Source organism: Ovis canadensis, chromosome X (assembly GCF_042477335.2).
Source record: "Ovis canadensis isolate MfBH-ARS-UI-01 breed Bighorn chromosome X, ARS-UI_OviCan_v2, whole genome shotgun sequence".
Lineage (NCBI taxonomy): Eukaryota > Metazoa > Chordata > Mammalia > Artiodactyla > Bovidae > Ovis > Ovis canadensis.
Genome location: NC_091727.1, coordinates 10,762,687 through 10,779,131, shown reverse-complemented (window position 1 = coordinate 10,779,131; position 16,445 = coordinate 10,762,687). Strand labels below are relative to the sequence as shown.

Below are 16,445 nucleotides of genomic sequence, written 5' to 3'. Positions count from 1 at the left end.
GCTACAAATGAATTCTGCCTCTCCCCTCATACAGATTATCACAAATATTGCATTATCATTGTCAGTAAGGAAGTATAGGTTCGCTTATGAAAGCATCTGTTATGAAAGCTTATGAAAGCTTCTGAGCATCAACACAAAGTTTGGTCATATTTTCTCTTTGACAGAGAAAAATCATGGATATATAAAACCAGAATTGAAGAACTGGTTACATGAAAATTAAACTATTGACCTGAAGGTATCTGGCAAATTGCTTAGAGAAATCCAGGATTGGAACTTTTTGTCTCTAGGTTCTTGCTGCTAACCCAGTGAGTCAGGTTTCTTCCTTTGATGATTTATAAAACAACTCAAAGACAGGTGCACGTTTCATATTGTATCACAGAGGGTGGCTCTGGGTCTTTCAGCATGCTCCCAAAGAGGCATGTTGAATCTGGCTTCTAATGGAAATATATTGTCAAAAAATCGTGTGGTCAGAACGTGTTTGTCAAAACGCCAATAAAATAAAAGTGAAAGGTGATATGGAAATAGTAAGCAGCCTTGAATGTCATGAAGTGTGATGTGAGTCCCAGGCTAACTTCAGAAGCTCAGAGTCATGAACTCAGTCATGAAATGTTGCTGCAATGACAACATTTTAATCCTTTAATTTATGATTAAATTGGAAATAAATTACTTTTTCACTGAGGGTGCCCTTTTGAAGATCAGTAAAAAGTGCTATGCAGATGATCAGATATTTAGGTTCTTGTTCAGGGTTCTTATAACTGAAAAAGGTTATTCAGAGTGACAAGATATTTTTTAGAAAGTGAAATAGTTTATTTCTCTTTCCAGTATTATTCAGAGTTTCATTTTTTCCCAGGGGAGAGGGATGGAAGCTAGATACAGAAGAATCAATATGTCACGATTGTCTAGTCTTTCCTCATCTAGAAATATCCCTTTTGTAGGAAATGTTTAAATAATGCTATGTATTTTACTGATCCCATAAAGTATCATTTCTAATTTATATAAAGATATGGAAGATATAACTTATGTAAATATTCACTGGAATCTAAAATCATTTAAAAAAGTAATTTTTTAAAAGTTCAAAGTAAGAACTTTTACTTTCAGAGTTCAGAGTAAGAAAGTTGAATGGTCAAGAAGAAAATTAACTTACCATACTTACAAAGATTCCTTTTGTGTTATTAATTAAATGTTTCTATGCAATATTTTGGGCTTCATTCATAGCTCAGTCAGTAAAGAATCTGCCTGCAGTGCAGGAGACCCAGGTTCAATTCCTGGATGGGGAAGATCCCCTGGAGAAGGAAATGGCAACCCACTCCAGTATTCTTGGCTGGAGAATCCCATGGACAGAGGAGCCTGCCAGGCTACAGTCCATGGGGTTGCAGAGTCAGACACGACTAAGCACATAAACCACCACCACCATGCAATATTTTTAGGCTTCCCTGGTAACTCAGCTGGTAAAAATCTGCTGGCAATGCAGGAGACCCCAGCTTGATCCCTGGGTTGGGAAGATTCTCTGGAGGAGGGTATGGCAGTATTCTTGCCTGGAGAATCCCCATGGACAGAGGAGCCTGGCTGGCTGCAGTCCATGGGGTCGCAAGGAGTCAGACACAACTGAGCAACTAATCACAGCACAGCACATGCAAACTTTTTACAAGGCAGAAAAATTAATTTTTTTTCTCTTATTTGGAATGACTTCTGCAGAGTTTTAGACCACAGTCTATTAGTGAAATTTTTCTGACTGTATGTCTATTCATACAGCTTTTAAGTTCATGATAACACCTTGCTTTAGAAATAAAAATGTTTGGTTGGATGTTGCCATGTATAATTGGAACATGGATAAATCATTTTGATAAAAATCAAAACTTTTAAAACTTCATGAAAAAAATTGTGGGAAGGGCACAAGTTCTGTGTCTTAGTTTGAGTTCCACCAAAGAAAGGACCTGGGTGAATGATCACCTTCTTTGGGAGGTGATCCTGGGAAGCAGGAATGACGAAGAAAAAATGAAATGCCATTATAAATTTGTGTCATAAAATTCACATCTGTGAACAAAGGAATGACCACGATTCCAGCAGAACCACTGGAAAGCATGCAGAATGCATCTCAGAATCATCTACCTGTGTTTCTGTTATCTATTTCGGTATAACAAACAATCCCCCAACTTAGTGATATGACTCTATGGGTCAGGAATTAAATGATCACAACTCAGCTGGGCAGTTCTGCTCCACAGGGCATCAGCTGAACTCACTCATTTGGCTACTTTTAGTTGGTGTCTGGGATGCCTGGAAAGTTCAGAATGTCTACACTTATATGTCTGGTGCATTGGTGATCCTCCATGTGGCCCCTCTCCCCGAGAAGATAGCTGGGGCTACCTCACTGCATGGTAATCTCATGGTATTTGGTCAGCATGAGTCACAGGGCAGGCCCAGATTCAAGGGCTAGGGAAATAGACTCCACCTGTTGATGGGAGAAGCAAAAATCACTTGTGGCCTTCTTGGATCTGTTTCAAGCTAAAATATGGGGAGATGGAGAATGTCTCCATTGGTTTCTTTTCTTTCTTTAAAAAATCTTTACTGAATTTGTTACAATATTACTTCTGTTTTACGTTTTGATTTTTTTGGCTGCAAGGTATGAGGGGACTTAGGTCTCTGACCAGGGATCAAACTCATATCCCTCTGCACTGGAATGCGAAGTATTAACCACTGGACTGCCAGGGAAGTTATTCCATTGGTTTCTATCCTGAATTGGTTGGACCTCGTAACCTCTTGCACGCGACCTAGTGTTCACTAGAGATGAATCACTAGGAGCACAAAGGTCAGTGTGAGCTTGAACAGAACTAACTTCCCAGCACAATCCTAGCCAAATTCAAAAATTTTAGCACAGGCTCATGGGGAGCAGCAAGTAGAATGTCAACCACAATCTTATTTAACTGAAGGACAGTATAATCATAGACTTCAGAGGTGTGTAAACCTGGGGTCAAATCCCAGAGCCACTATTTACAAGGTACAAATTTTAGTTTCTTCACCTTTAAAGGGAATACAACTATTCTCTTTGTAGGAGGTTGTGAAATCAATTGGTGAATGCACTTAGGCCCCATGGGCCATGAAGTGTCATACAGCTATGTCTATTGTTTATTACTCCATCTGCTTCATTCCTAAATGCTGTTATAGGCAGTGAACATGGATCTTATAATACTTTCAAAGGAAAAAAAAGGCAACAATACTATTTTTGGCTTTTTAAACTCTTAAGAAAATATGCAGTACCTGAGGCAACTATGTTACAGTGCAGTTTTTCCTCTACATATTAGGTTTTAAGATTTGTGTACAGTAATTAAAATTGTATCAAAAGACTGCTATTTGTTTCCTGTCAACTTTCATATACATACACCCATGAGTAAATGGCAAAATAAGCCCTTTCTTATGCAGAGTTGGGACAAAGAAGTTAAGACTATACATCCAATCCTGTAGTAGTTGTTCTTTAGGTAAGAGTTATTATATTGATTTCGGAGAAGGCAATGGCACCCCACTCCAGTACTCTTGCCTGGAAAATCCCATGGATGGAGGAGCCTGGAAGGCTGCAGTCCAGGGGGTTGCTGAGGGTCGGACACGACTGAGCGGCTTCACTTTCACTTTTCACTTTCACTTTTCACTTTCATGCACTGGAGAAGGAAATGGCAACCCACTCCAGTGTTCTTGCCTGGAGAGTCCCAGGGACAGGGAAGCCTGGTGGGCTGCCGTCTATGGGGTTGCACAAAGTTGGACACGACTGAAATGACTTAGCAATAGCAATTATATTGATTTATCTGCTGCCCTTAGGGAATTTCCACATATTCTTTAGTAGGCAGTAACTGCAGCTGTGATACCCCTTACCTCCAACTGGCTATTAAAGTATCATTGTGCAAAGCTACTTGTTCTTAGAACTTACTCCATTGAGATCCTTCCAACTGACTGAATGTTAATAAAACTATAAGCAAGGTGAAAAGACAGCTTTCAGAATGGGAGAAAATAATAGCAAGCGAAGCAACTGACAAAGAATTAATCTCAAAAATATACAAGCAACTCCTGCAGCTCAATTCCAGAAAAATAAATGACCCAATCAAAAAATGGGCCAAAGAACTAAACAGACTTTTCTCCAAAGAAGACATGCAGATGGCTAACAGACACATGAAAAGATGCTCGATATCACTCATTATTAAAGAAATGCAAATGAAAACCACAATGAGGTACCATTTCACTCCAGTCAGAATGGCTGCGATCCAAAAGTCTACAAGCAGTAAACGCTGGAGAGGGTGTGGAGAAAAGGGAACCGTCTTACACTGTTGGTGGGAATGCAAACTAGTACAGCCACTATGGAGAACAGTGTGGAGATTCCTTAAAAAACTGGAAACAGAACTGCCATATGACCCAGCAATCCCACTGCTGGGCATACACACCGAGGAAACCAGAATGGAAAGAGACACGTGTACCCCAATGTTCATCGCAGCACTGTTTATAATAGCCAGGACATGGAAGCAACCTAGATGTCCATCAGCAGACGAATGGATAAGAAAGCTGTGGTACATATACACAATGGAGTATTACTCAGCCATTAAAAAGAATACATTTGAATCAGTTCTGATGAGGTGGATGAAACTGGAGCCTATTGTACAGAGTGAAGTAAGCCAGAAAGAAAACACCAATATAGTATACTAACGCATATATATGGAATTTAGAAAGATGGTAATGATAACCTTGTATGCGAGACAGCAAAAGAGACACAAGTATATAGAACAGTCTTTTGGACTCTGTGGGAGAGGGTGAAGGTGGGATGATTTGGGAGAATGGCATTGAAACATGTATATTATCATATGTGAAACGAATCACCAGTCCAGGTTCAATGCATGACACAGGATGCTCGGGGCTGGTACACAGGGATGACCCAGAGGGATGGGATAGGGAGGGAGGTGGGAGGGGGATTCAGGATGGGGAACACATGTACAGCCATGGCGGATTCATGTCAGTGTACGGCAAAACCAATACAATATTGTAAAGTAATTAGCCTCCAATTAAAATAAATAAATTTATATTTAAAAAACCACAGAGGAACACAAACAAGTATCTTGGGTTAGAACAGGCTTTCTAAAGCTTAGAGACATGAGGTGGCAAATGAAGAAATTTAATTTTTGTTATCATTAGTTGATAATTGATATCAGCTACTGGAGTATTATCAATCATTCTTACCAATTAACTCATTTACCAAACAATTTAGCACATCTTAAGTGTTGAACTCTGGCTGTATCAAAATGATAATTGTTACAATTAATATTTTTGAATGCTTGCCTTGAGCTCGTTATCCTACTACATGCTTTAAAAAGGAATGGATCGGGCATATAGCCAATAAGCTAAGTGAATGACTTGACTCCGTTTCCCAGAATGCATCAGGCCTACACAGCTCACCGATGAAGTCACTGTGATTAAATTTCTGAGGCACACCTAAGGACACATGGTTGTCACAGTGCAGTAGCAGTGGGAAGATGACCACAGTGGTAATCACTCTAGGCCAAGGCCCAGAGTGCTCCCAGGAATTGGCTTACAGAGACATCAAAGTGATTGGCAGTGGCTCATTTGGGGTCGTGTACCAGGCATGGCTGGCAGACACCAGGGAACTGGTGGCCATCAGGAAGTTTCTCCAGGACAAGATGTTCAAGAACTGAGAGCTGCAGATTATGTGTAAGCTAGATCACTGCAATATTGCAAGGCTGAGATGCTTTTTCTATTTCAAAAGGGAGAAGAAAGATGTTATTCAGTTGCTAAGTCATGTCCGACTCTTTGCGACCCCATGGACTGCATGGAAGCATGCCAGGCTTCCCTGGCCTTCACTGTCTCCTGGAGTTTGCTCAAACTCATGTCCATTGATTCAGTGATGCCATCCAACCATCTCATTCTCTATCACCCCCTTCTCCTCCTGCCCTCAGTCTTTCTCAGCTTCAAGATCTTTTCCAGTGAGTTGGCTATTCACCACAGGTGACCAAAGTATTGGAGCTTCAGTATCAGTCCTTCCAATGAATATTCAGAATTGATTTCCTTTAGATTGACTAGTTTGATCTCCTTGCTGCCCAAGGGACTCTCAAGACTCTTCTCCACTAGCAGTTTGAAAGCATCAATTCTTGGTCACTCAGCCTTCTTTATGGTCCAACTCTCACTTCTGTACATGACTACTGGGAAAACCATTGTTGTTCAGTCACTCAGTCATGTCCGATTCTTTGTGACCCCATGGACTACAGCACACCAGGCTTCCCTGTCCTTCACCATCTCCCAGAGTTTGCTCAAACTCATGTCCATTGAATCAGTGATGCCATCCATAGCTTTGACTGTACAGACCTTTGTCGGCAAAGTGATCTCTGCTTTTTAATATGCTATCTAGCTTTGTCATAGCTTTTCTTCCAAGGAGCAAGCATCTTTTAATTTCTTGGCTACAGTCACCATCTTCAGTGATTTTGGAGCCCAAGAAAATTAAGTCTGTCACTGCTTCCCTGGTGGCTCAGATGGTAAAGCATCTGCCTGCAATGCGGGAGATCTGGGTTCAATCCCTGGACTGGGAAGATCTCCTGGAGAAGGAAGGATATGGCAACCCACTGGCAACCCAGGATGCTTGCCTGGAAAATTCCATGGACAGAGGAGCCTGGTGGGCTACAGTCCATGGGGTCGCAAAGAGTTGGACATGACTGAGCGACTTCACTGTTTCCCCATGTTTTCCATGAAGGAAGATGAGGTTTACCTAAATCTGGTGCTGGAATATGTGCCTGAGACAGTGTACCAGGTGGTCTGCCACTTTACCAAGGCCAAATTGACCATTGCTATCATCTATGTCAAGGTGTATATGTACCAGCTCTTCCAGAACTTGGACTACCTCCATGCTCAGGGTGTGTGTCACCCATACATCAAGCCCCAGAACATGCTGGTGGACCCTGTCACCCCTGTCCTCCAGCCCTGTGATTTTGGCACTGCAAAGTGGTTGGTCTGAGGGGAGCCCAATGTCTTGTACATCTGTTCTCAATACTACCGGGCCCCAGAGCTGATCTTCAGAGCCACTGAAAGTGAAAGTCACTCAGTTGTGTCTGACTCTTTGTGACTCCATGGACTATAGAGTCCATGGAATTCTCCAGGCCAGAATACTGGACTGGGTAGCCTTTCCCTTCTCCAGGGGATCTTCCCAACCCAGAGATCGAACCCAGGTCTCCCACATTGCGGGCAGATTCTTTACCAGATGAGCCACAAGGGAAGCTCATTCATTAATGTGTGTCTGGTTAGCTGGTTGCCTACTGCCTGAGCTCCTCCTAGGCTAGCCCATCTTCCCTGGGGACAGTGGGGTAGACCAGCTGGTAGAGATCATCAAGGTGCTGGGAACACCAACGTGGGAAGAGATTTGAGAGATGAATCCCAACTACACAGAGTTCCAGTTCCCCCAGATTAAAGCTCACCCCTCGACAAAGGTATTCAAATCGAATGGCCCCTGAGGCCATTGCACTCCACTGTAGCCTGCTCACACTGGAAGCCTGTGCCCAAATCTTCTTTGATGATCTTCAGTGTCCTGGAACCCAGCTCCCCAGCAACCGCCCACTTCTCCTTTCTTCAATTTCAGTCCTCTCCTTTCTTCAATTTCAGTCCTGTCCAACTCACTGTCCAACCATCTCTCAACACTGTTCTCATCTCTTCTCACTTGAGGACCCCAACAGGTGCTCCCTTCCTCATCCCATCCTCATAAACTTTAAGTAACGCTCAGACCAGCCTGGACTTGACAGTTGACTGATGCCTCAGCTCTTCTCACCAGCTCTTCCTGAGGGCACCACCAACTACCCCTTCCATCTGGGAACCCTCAGGGGGCTGGGAATGGGGGCCATAGCCCACCAATCTCCTTCCCTGACTGGGCCCCTGGACTAGAGGGCAGAGGTAATGAGTCCCTCTCCCCACCGATGGGAGGGAATAGAAGGAAGGACAGAGGATGAGGGGTGGGCATGAGGACTTTCTACCCCTCAGCCCCCTCCTCTCCCCCAGGTCTCCACCTCCTTCAACCTCCCTGCCCTCCTGTGTCCCTTGTGAATGGAACCAGAGCAGTGCCTTTCCTCTTCCCTTCCCTGGCCCCTGGGTGTGAATAGATGTTTTTTTCTTAAAATGTCGATTCACACCATCCAACCTGGACTCTTCCCTTCCTACGGCTGTGTTCCCCCTCTTGTCCTCTGCCCCTAAGGCCTCCTCCCTCCTGTCCCCACCCTGGAGGGCAGAGGCAGTGGGGGAGCTACTCATGTCTTAGTTTCCACAGTAAGATTTGCCTGTGTACAGACCTCCATTCGATAAATTTTGGCATTAAAAAAAAAGCAATGGATCACTAAATCCTCAAAATAATCCTAGGAAGTTTGAAGCCAATAAATGGCAAAGGGAGGATTTAAATCCAGCTCCGAGAATTCCACCCAGAAAAGAAAATAACATGTGGTCCTTGTTCCGAATGTTCTCAATCTAGAGGGACATGTTATAACAATAATAATGGCTAACAATTATTGAGTGCTTACTTGAGTCAAACTCTTTTAGAATTACTTTATTTGCATGACTTCACTGAGTTCTCATATCAACTGCATGAGATGTTTTTATTAGCCCAGTTATCTAGACAAGGAAGTTTAGACACAGAATTAAGTAATTTGCTCTAAGTTACACAGCTGGTAGGAGATTGGGTCAGGATTTGAATCCAGATAGCCTGTTTTTTGGAGAAGGCAGTGGCACCCCACTCCAGTACTCTTGCCTGGAAAATCCCATGGATGGAGGAGCCTGGAAGGCTGCAGTCCATGGGGTCGCTGAGGGTCGGACACGACTGAGCGACTTCACTTTCACTTTCCACTTTCATGCATTGGAGAAGGAAATGGCAACCCATTCCAGAGTTCTTGCCTGGAGAATCCCAGGGACAGGGAAGCCTGGTGGGTTGCCGTCTCTGGGGTCGCACAGAGTCGGACACGACTGAAGCGACTTAGCAGCAGCAGCAGCAGCATATAGGCTATATTCAGAATCTTATCACATGAGATAAAAGAGAGTTTTCTAGATGATGCTCTAAGAATGGATAAGAGAGAAAGTCAAACTCTGCCTGAGGAAGCCAGAGGAGATGATATTTCAGGTCATTCTTCAAATAAGGAACAAGATGATATTTGAGGTCAGTCTTCAAATAAGGAATGTGTCTGGCAACAGGGATGGGGAGGAAGGCAAGTAGAAGAAACAGAATGAGCAAAGGTATGAAAGAATTAGTAAGCAGGGCAGTGTCCAGAAACTAAAAATCATATAATATGTTTCGAAGGTAGGTCATGAATTCTTAAATTGTTTTGCATATGAGTTAATTTTTTACGCAAGCAGCCTTTAAGATTGAAAAAAAAAAGCAGGACAAACAATAAATACACACTATCTTTTTAACTTTTAATTTTGAAAAATTTTTTTGGCCTGACACCCGCCTCGTGTCTTGTGGGATCTTAGTTCCCCTACGAGGGATCAAACTTGGACCCTGCCAGTGAAAGCATTGAGTCCTAACCACTGGACCACCAAGGAATTCCTGAAATAATTTTAGATTTACAGGAGAGTAGCACAGATAGTCGGAGAAGGTGATGGCACCCCACTCCAGTACTCTTGCCTGGAGAATCCCAGGGACAGGAGAGCCTGGTGGGCTGCCGTCTGTGGGGTTGCACAGAGTCAGACACGACTGAAGCGACTTAGCAGCAGCAGCAGCAGCAGCACAGATAGTACAGAGGGCTCCCGTATACCTTTATCCAGCTTCCCCTAACATTAATTTCTTATATAACCATGGTGCATTTATGAAAACTAAAAAACACACCTTGGTGACAGGCTTGTTACCAAAGTAGTCTTGGAAATGCCAGCTGAGGTACTTTTAAGAGAAATACAGAACTTACTTGGATTTCACCGTTTTCTTTTGTTAACTAAAATTATTTTACATTTGTTTGGTTAAAGAAATGGAGTTAAAATATTAATGAGGTCATTTTTATTTTAATAATTTTTAATTGGAGTATAGTTGATTTACAATGTTGTGTTAGTTTCTGCTATACAGCAAAGTGAATCAGTTATACATATATATCCACTCATTTTTAGATTCTTTTCCCATATAGATCATTACAGAGCACTGAATAGAGTTCCCCGTGCTATACAGTAGATTCTTACTAGTCATCTTTTATACTCATATATAGTAGTATGTATCTGTCAGTCTAATGGGTTCATATTTTTCACCAGTAAAAGTGGCAAAGGTAAAAATGATCAGTTCTCAAAGTTAGCAAGTTGACAAAAAAAGAAAAAAAAACAACTTATAAAGTGGTATCAGACTTCGTAGTTATTTGGCAATACCTGCTAAAATATTATCAGTGTGTGTACTTATTAAAAATTTTTTTTTAATTTACATTTTTTTACTTTTTAGTGTGTTAGTCACTGAATTGTGTCCAACTCTTTTCAACCCCATGGACTAAAACCCGCCAGGCTTCTCTGTCTGTGAAATTCTCCAGGCAAGAATACTGGAGTGGGTAGCCATTCCCTTCTCCAGGGGATCTCTTTCCAACCCAGGGATTGAACCTGGGTCTCCTGCATTGTAGGCAGATTCTTTACCATCTGAACCACCATTAGAGTATAGTTAATTTACAATGCTGTGTTGTTTTCAGGTGTACAGCATAGTGATTCAGTTATACATATATATATATATGCATATATATATTCTTTCTTTTTCAGATTCATTCTTTCAGATTCTGCAATAGGTTAATACAGAATATTGAGTAGAGTTCCTTGTGATATACAGCAGGCCCTCGTTGGTTATCTCTTTTGCATATATTAATAGTAGTGTGGATGGCACTGTTTTTCATATTAATGTTCTTTTTCAGTTCCAATTCCAAGATCCCATTTAGTTAGCACGACTTAGTTTCTTCCAAGCAGTCTTTCATGATCTTTCCACATTAAAAAAGTGCCAGCCAGGTATTTTGGAGAATGTTTCTCAATTTTGGTTTGTCTGATGTTTCCTGATGATTCAAGTGTGGTAATGGCAAGAATACATGCAACATAATTTGAACACCAAGGGTCACTGTTCATCTACATTAGTAAAATATAATGTATCTGTTAACAGTGATTTTTTTTTTTAACCAATCAGCCACATATTCCTGTCCTGCCTGTATGGTAGCGTGGTCATATGATTCCAGTACTGAGGGTATAGACTGTGGCTAAGGGGCTAAAGAAAGCCACATCCTGACAGTGACAGCACTAGCAGCCAACGTATGTGATTGGCCCTTCAGCCATATGCTTTCTCTCTAATCTGGATTTTCCCACCCTTCTTCTCCGTCACATCAGAGGCTCTCTCCCAGGGTACTGCTTTGTCTGCCTTTATTGCCTCCCTGGGCCATCAACAGGCATTTCTTTGGGTGCTGTATTTGTTGGCGTGTGAGATTGGGAGAAATCCAAGATCAAAATGCTCTTTGTCATTCCCCTATCAGAGGGGGTTGGAAGAGTTGAGCTTTGAATAAATATTCATTTACATCAGCAGCATTCCTCTGTACTTGTCCAGAGCTTACGTCTCTCTTGTTAACAGTGCTAGAATAAACACATAATTCTACCAAAATATTAGCAGTGTGTGCTGTTTTCTTTCACTTGCCAAGATTGTTTTATAATAAATGCCATTAAAAAAACATACCATTGGCCAACGTCCTCAGCAATTACATTAATATCTCCAAAGAGCAAAGTATGGATTTGCGAGGTGCTTTGCAGAGAAAAATGGAATACACCTTTATACTGCATTCCTTGAGTATACTGATCTTGTTACCCTTCAGCTTGATTTTAACTTGAAATATTTCTCTTGGTTAACAAAAGTTGATGTCATTATTTTCTATGATACTGACTAAGTATCTCTTGCAAGGTAAATCTAACATATGGTTTCTTTAAAACTGAGCAATACTAAAACAGACGTTTGTAATGTGCTTTCCTGGTAGAAATTTGTAGATTAAATTGGATATTCATGTTTGTCAAATAAAATTTCACTCAAATGGAAGAAATGGGTTTTCTCATGATTTTGTCCACTTGTTAATATTATGTCTTAGTTTCAGCTCTCGCTTCTGTCCTTTAGAGATGCAAATTATTGTTTCCCTCCTTGGTTGAATACTAGTCCCATATTTCCTTTTGCCTATAGGATAGTTCTCCTTATAGGTTCCATCTCACTTCAAACTCTAAATGTTCAAATAATTAGTGATCTTTTCTCCCTGAAAAGGAACAGTAACTAAATGAATAAACATATCACAACCAGCTTTTTCTCTAAACTTTCCTGTTTTCTTCCATGATAACCATTTTTGTAGCCTTAGAACCTTGAAAATATTTTTGACTGTTCCTTCTCGTTTATATTCTGTATTCATATGGCCCCATATAAGGGAAGACTTATCCCTCTTTCTACACAGTGGCCATATTTATCTTTTCCTCTCTGTCCATCCTGGCACTGACCCTCATCTGTCATCTAGTCCTTCTAACTAGCTTCCTGAATGAGATTTTTCTCATTTCAATTCATACTTTCTTCTTCCTTAAGCACTAATATCATCATTTGATTTCCATGGCACCCCACTCCAGTACTCTGCCTGGAAAATCCCACGGATGGAGGAGCCTGGTAGGCCACAGTCCATGGGGTCGCAAAGAGTCGGACACGACTGAGCGACTTCCCTTTCACTTTTCACTTTCATGCATTGGAGAAGGAAATGGCAGCCCACTCCAGTGTTCTTGCCTGGAGAATCCCAGGGACGGGGCAGCCTGATGGGCTGTTGTCTCTGGAGTCGCACAGAGTTGGACACGACTGAAGTGACTTAGCAGTCCTTGTTACACATAAGACAAAATATCAAAAAAGGTTTTTAAAAAAACAAAATATGTCATATAGACTTTTCCTATAGTTGTCACCCATTATCAATAGTTTGTACCTTTTGGTTGCCAAGGAGTAAATTTCATGGTATAGATATACCATAGTTTATCTATTAACCTGGAAAATAGTATTTGGCTGGCTTCCAGTTTGGGGTGATTATGACTAGAGCTACTATAAACATCTGTGTAAAGATTTCTGTGTGAACAGGAGTTTTCATTTCTCTAGGATAAATTCCAGGATGGGGATTGCTGAATCATATGGTGAATATGTGTTTAACTTTATGAGAAACTGTCAAACTATCTACCAGGATTGTTGTACCATTTTGTATTCCTACCAGCAGTGTGTGAGAGTTCTAGATTTTCTGCATCCTTGTCAGCATTTGGTGGTGTTGGTGGATTCCATTTTTATCCATTCTAATATGGGTACGTGTGGTATCTCACCATGGTTTTGATTTGCATTTCTCTAAGAATGAACAATGTTTAACATCTTTTCATGTGCTTATTGGCCCTTCTTATATCTACTTCAGTGAAGTATCTGTTCAAGTCCTTTGCCTATTTTTAATATTTTTATAAGGTAAAATGCTCCCTAGGTTTCTCTAGGTAAGAGCATAATGAGAGCATCCATTTTCTCACACCAGTGGAAGCAGAAACTTCTAGCTTTGGAAGGCTGCAGTGTCAGAAAGTTTGAGTTTCTGGTGAGAGTGGCATCTGTCTGTGTGGCTGCTACAAGGTTGAGATTTTGGAGGTAACATAAACTATAGCATTTGGAGTTGGAGGAGGATCAAATGCAGTTTAATTATTAGGTCAGCTCTATGCTGTTCTGAAAACCTTTTGGAAATTGTTCTGGAAAACTTGGTTCTGAGCCTCTCCATGATCCTCAGGTGCCCAATATCTTTTCAACTCCATTTCTGATGAGCTGGAGTCAGCTTCTCAGAACTTATACAAGAATTATATACTGCACCAGTTAGCTATGGTTAGAATAAACTGTTTAACAAACAACCACAAAACTTAGCTTTGTGTACCATGGAACAATTATTTTTGTACCTTCTTCTGTAGGTTAATGAAGTAGTTCTGTTAATGTGGGCAGAACTTGGTTGATCTCTGCTGTGTTGCTTATGCATATGTGGTTATGTAGCATATTGGCAAAAGACGCTTCATCTCAGGTCCACATTGTCTCTCATTCTCCAGCAGACTCTCACAGCAGAGACAGGGTTGTAAGATAGGGAGAAGATGCTCCAAAGTCTCTTGAGGCATAGCCTGCAAACTGTATACCATCACTTCTGTTGTCTACTATTGTTTGAGCCACAAGGCCAACCCAAATTCAAAGAATAGGGGCATAGATGCTGCCTATTAATGGAAATTTCTGCCACATTGCAAGGCCCAATTCAGAAATCAATACACTCTATATATAAGTGACTTGGAATTTTGAAGTGAGTGTGTATAAAAAGATAATTCAGAAGGAAATACATCAAAATATTAAATTATAATCTCTTCAGATGAATTGAAATCTCCTTTTTGCATTTTTGTATTTTCACTCATCTCAAGCATGTATTACTTGTATAAAGTTAAGCAATAATTATAAAAATTTTTATAGAAGCATAGTTGATATATAATGTGTTAGTTTCAGGTATACAGCAAAGTGATTCAGTTATACATATACGTGTATACATAGATATCTTCTTTTTCAATTTCTTTTCTATTATAGGTTATTATAAGATATTGAATATAGTTTCCTGTGTTATACAGTATGTTCTTGTTTTTTTAAATCTATTTAAAGTGAAATGAAAGTGAAAGTCACTCAGTCATGTCCGACCCTTTGCGATCCCATGGACTACACAGTCCATTGAATTATCCAGGTCAGAATACTATAGCAGTAAAGGTCCATATAGTCAAAGCTATGGTTTTTCCAGTAGTTATATATGGGTGTGAGAGTTGGACCATAAAGAAGGCTGAGTGCTGAAGAATTGATGCTTTCAAAATGTGGTGCTGGAGAAGACTCTTGGAGTCCCTTGGACTGCAAGGAGATCAAACCAGTCCATCCTAAAGGAAATCAACCTCGAATGTTCATTAAAAGGACTGATGCTGAAACTGAAGTACTTTCTTTGGCCACCTGATGTGAAGAGCTGACTCATTGGGAAAGACCCTAATGCTGGGAAAGATTGATGGCAGAAGGAGAAGAGAGTGACAGAGGACAGGATGATTGGATGGCATCATCGACTCAATGGACATGAGTTTGAGCAAACTCCAGGAGATAGTGAAGGCCAGGGAAGCCTGGTGTGCTGCAATCCATGGGGTTGCAAAGAGCTGGACATGGCTTAGCGACTAAAGAGTAACAGCAACCTGTTGTAAAAGTGTGTTGGGCTTCCCAGATGGCCCTAGTGGTAAAGAACCTACCTGCCAATGTTGGAGAAATAAAAGATAAGTTTCTGGGTTGAAAGATCCCCTGGAGGAGGGTGTGGCAACCCACTCCAGTATTCTTGCCTGGAGAATCCTCATGGACAGACGAGCCTGGCAGGCTACAGTTCGTAGGGTTGCAGAGAGTCAAGCATGACTGAAGCAACTTGGCACGCACAGGAGCATAAAAGACGGGGTGGTTACTTCTCTCTCTGATGAAAGTGCTAACATTTCCTCCCAAATATCAAGAACTGTAAATTTTAGCCCTCTGGGGGGTAAACTTGTTTAGATTTTTTTTTTGGTATAAAATTTTAAATGCACCGTTTTTACATGGGAACCTCTACTTTTAAACAAAACCTTAAGTGTTTTTGTACTTACATTTCACAATAGCTGTCAAGAAGTAAGAATGTAAAAGGAGAGACATTTCCTCTTATCTCTTAAGCTGGGGAGACTGGAGTCATGTGAGAAGGAACTCTGTGCTGTGGACTGTTCTGTTTGACTGTTGTTGGATGGATGGCTGGATGATGGATCTGTGATTGAGGTAATGGGTAAGAAAACTGATTTTCTTTCTCAGTGCTTTCTGGAAAGTCTCAAATTGTTCTTCACAAAAAATGTAGGGAGGTTCTACAGGAGTACCCCTTTATTAAGGAGATTTCAGTTATAGCCTTTAGTTTTTTTGAAAAAGCTTTATTGAGATTTAATTCATACATGACACAACTCACTGATTTAAAACATAGAATCCATTTGTTTCTCTTTTAGGCCCAGAATTGTGAAAACATCAATTTTAGAGTATTTCATCACCCCAAGAAGAAATTCTGTATTCATTAAGCAATCACTCCCCATTCCTCCTTGTCCCCAGCCCCTGGAAACCACTAATCTGCTTTCTCTTTCTGTCTCTTTGGATTTGCCTGTTCTGGGCATCTCATGTAAATACAGTCATACAACATGTAGCATTTCATCTCTGTCTTCTTTTACTTAGCATAATTTTTTCAAGGTTCGTGTATCAGGACTTCATTTCGTTTTGTTACTGAATAGTATTCCAACATGCAAATATTCCAATGTGAGAGCACATCTGGTTTATCTGTTCATCAGTTGATAGACATTTGGGTTGTTTCTGCTTTTTGGCTCTTATGGATGATGCTGCGATGGATTCTCTTTTACAAGTCTTT

At 40.9% G+C, this 16,445-nt stretch overlaps 1 protein-coding gene and 1 pseudogene across 3 annotated transcripts in view; both read left to right on the top strand.

Moving 5' to 3' along the window:
• ARHGAP6 (Rho GTPase activating protein 6) overlaps positions 1–16,445 on the top strand; it is a 540,556-nt gene that overhangs the window by 14,604 nt on the left and 509,507 nt on the right. The window lies entirely within an intron of this gene.
• Positions 5,454–16,445, top strand: part of LOC138930065 (glycogen synthase kinase-3 beta-like) — a 242,826-nt pseudogene continuing 231,834 nt past the window's right edge.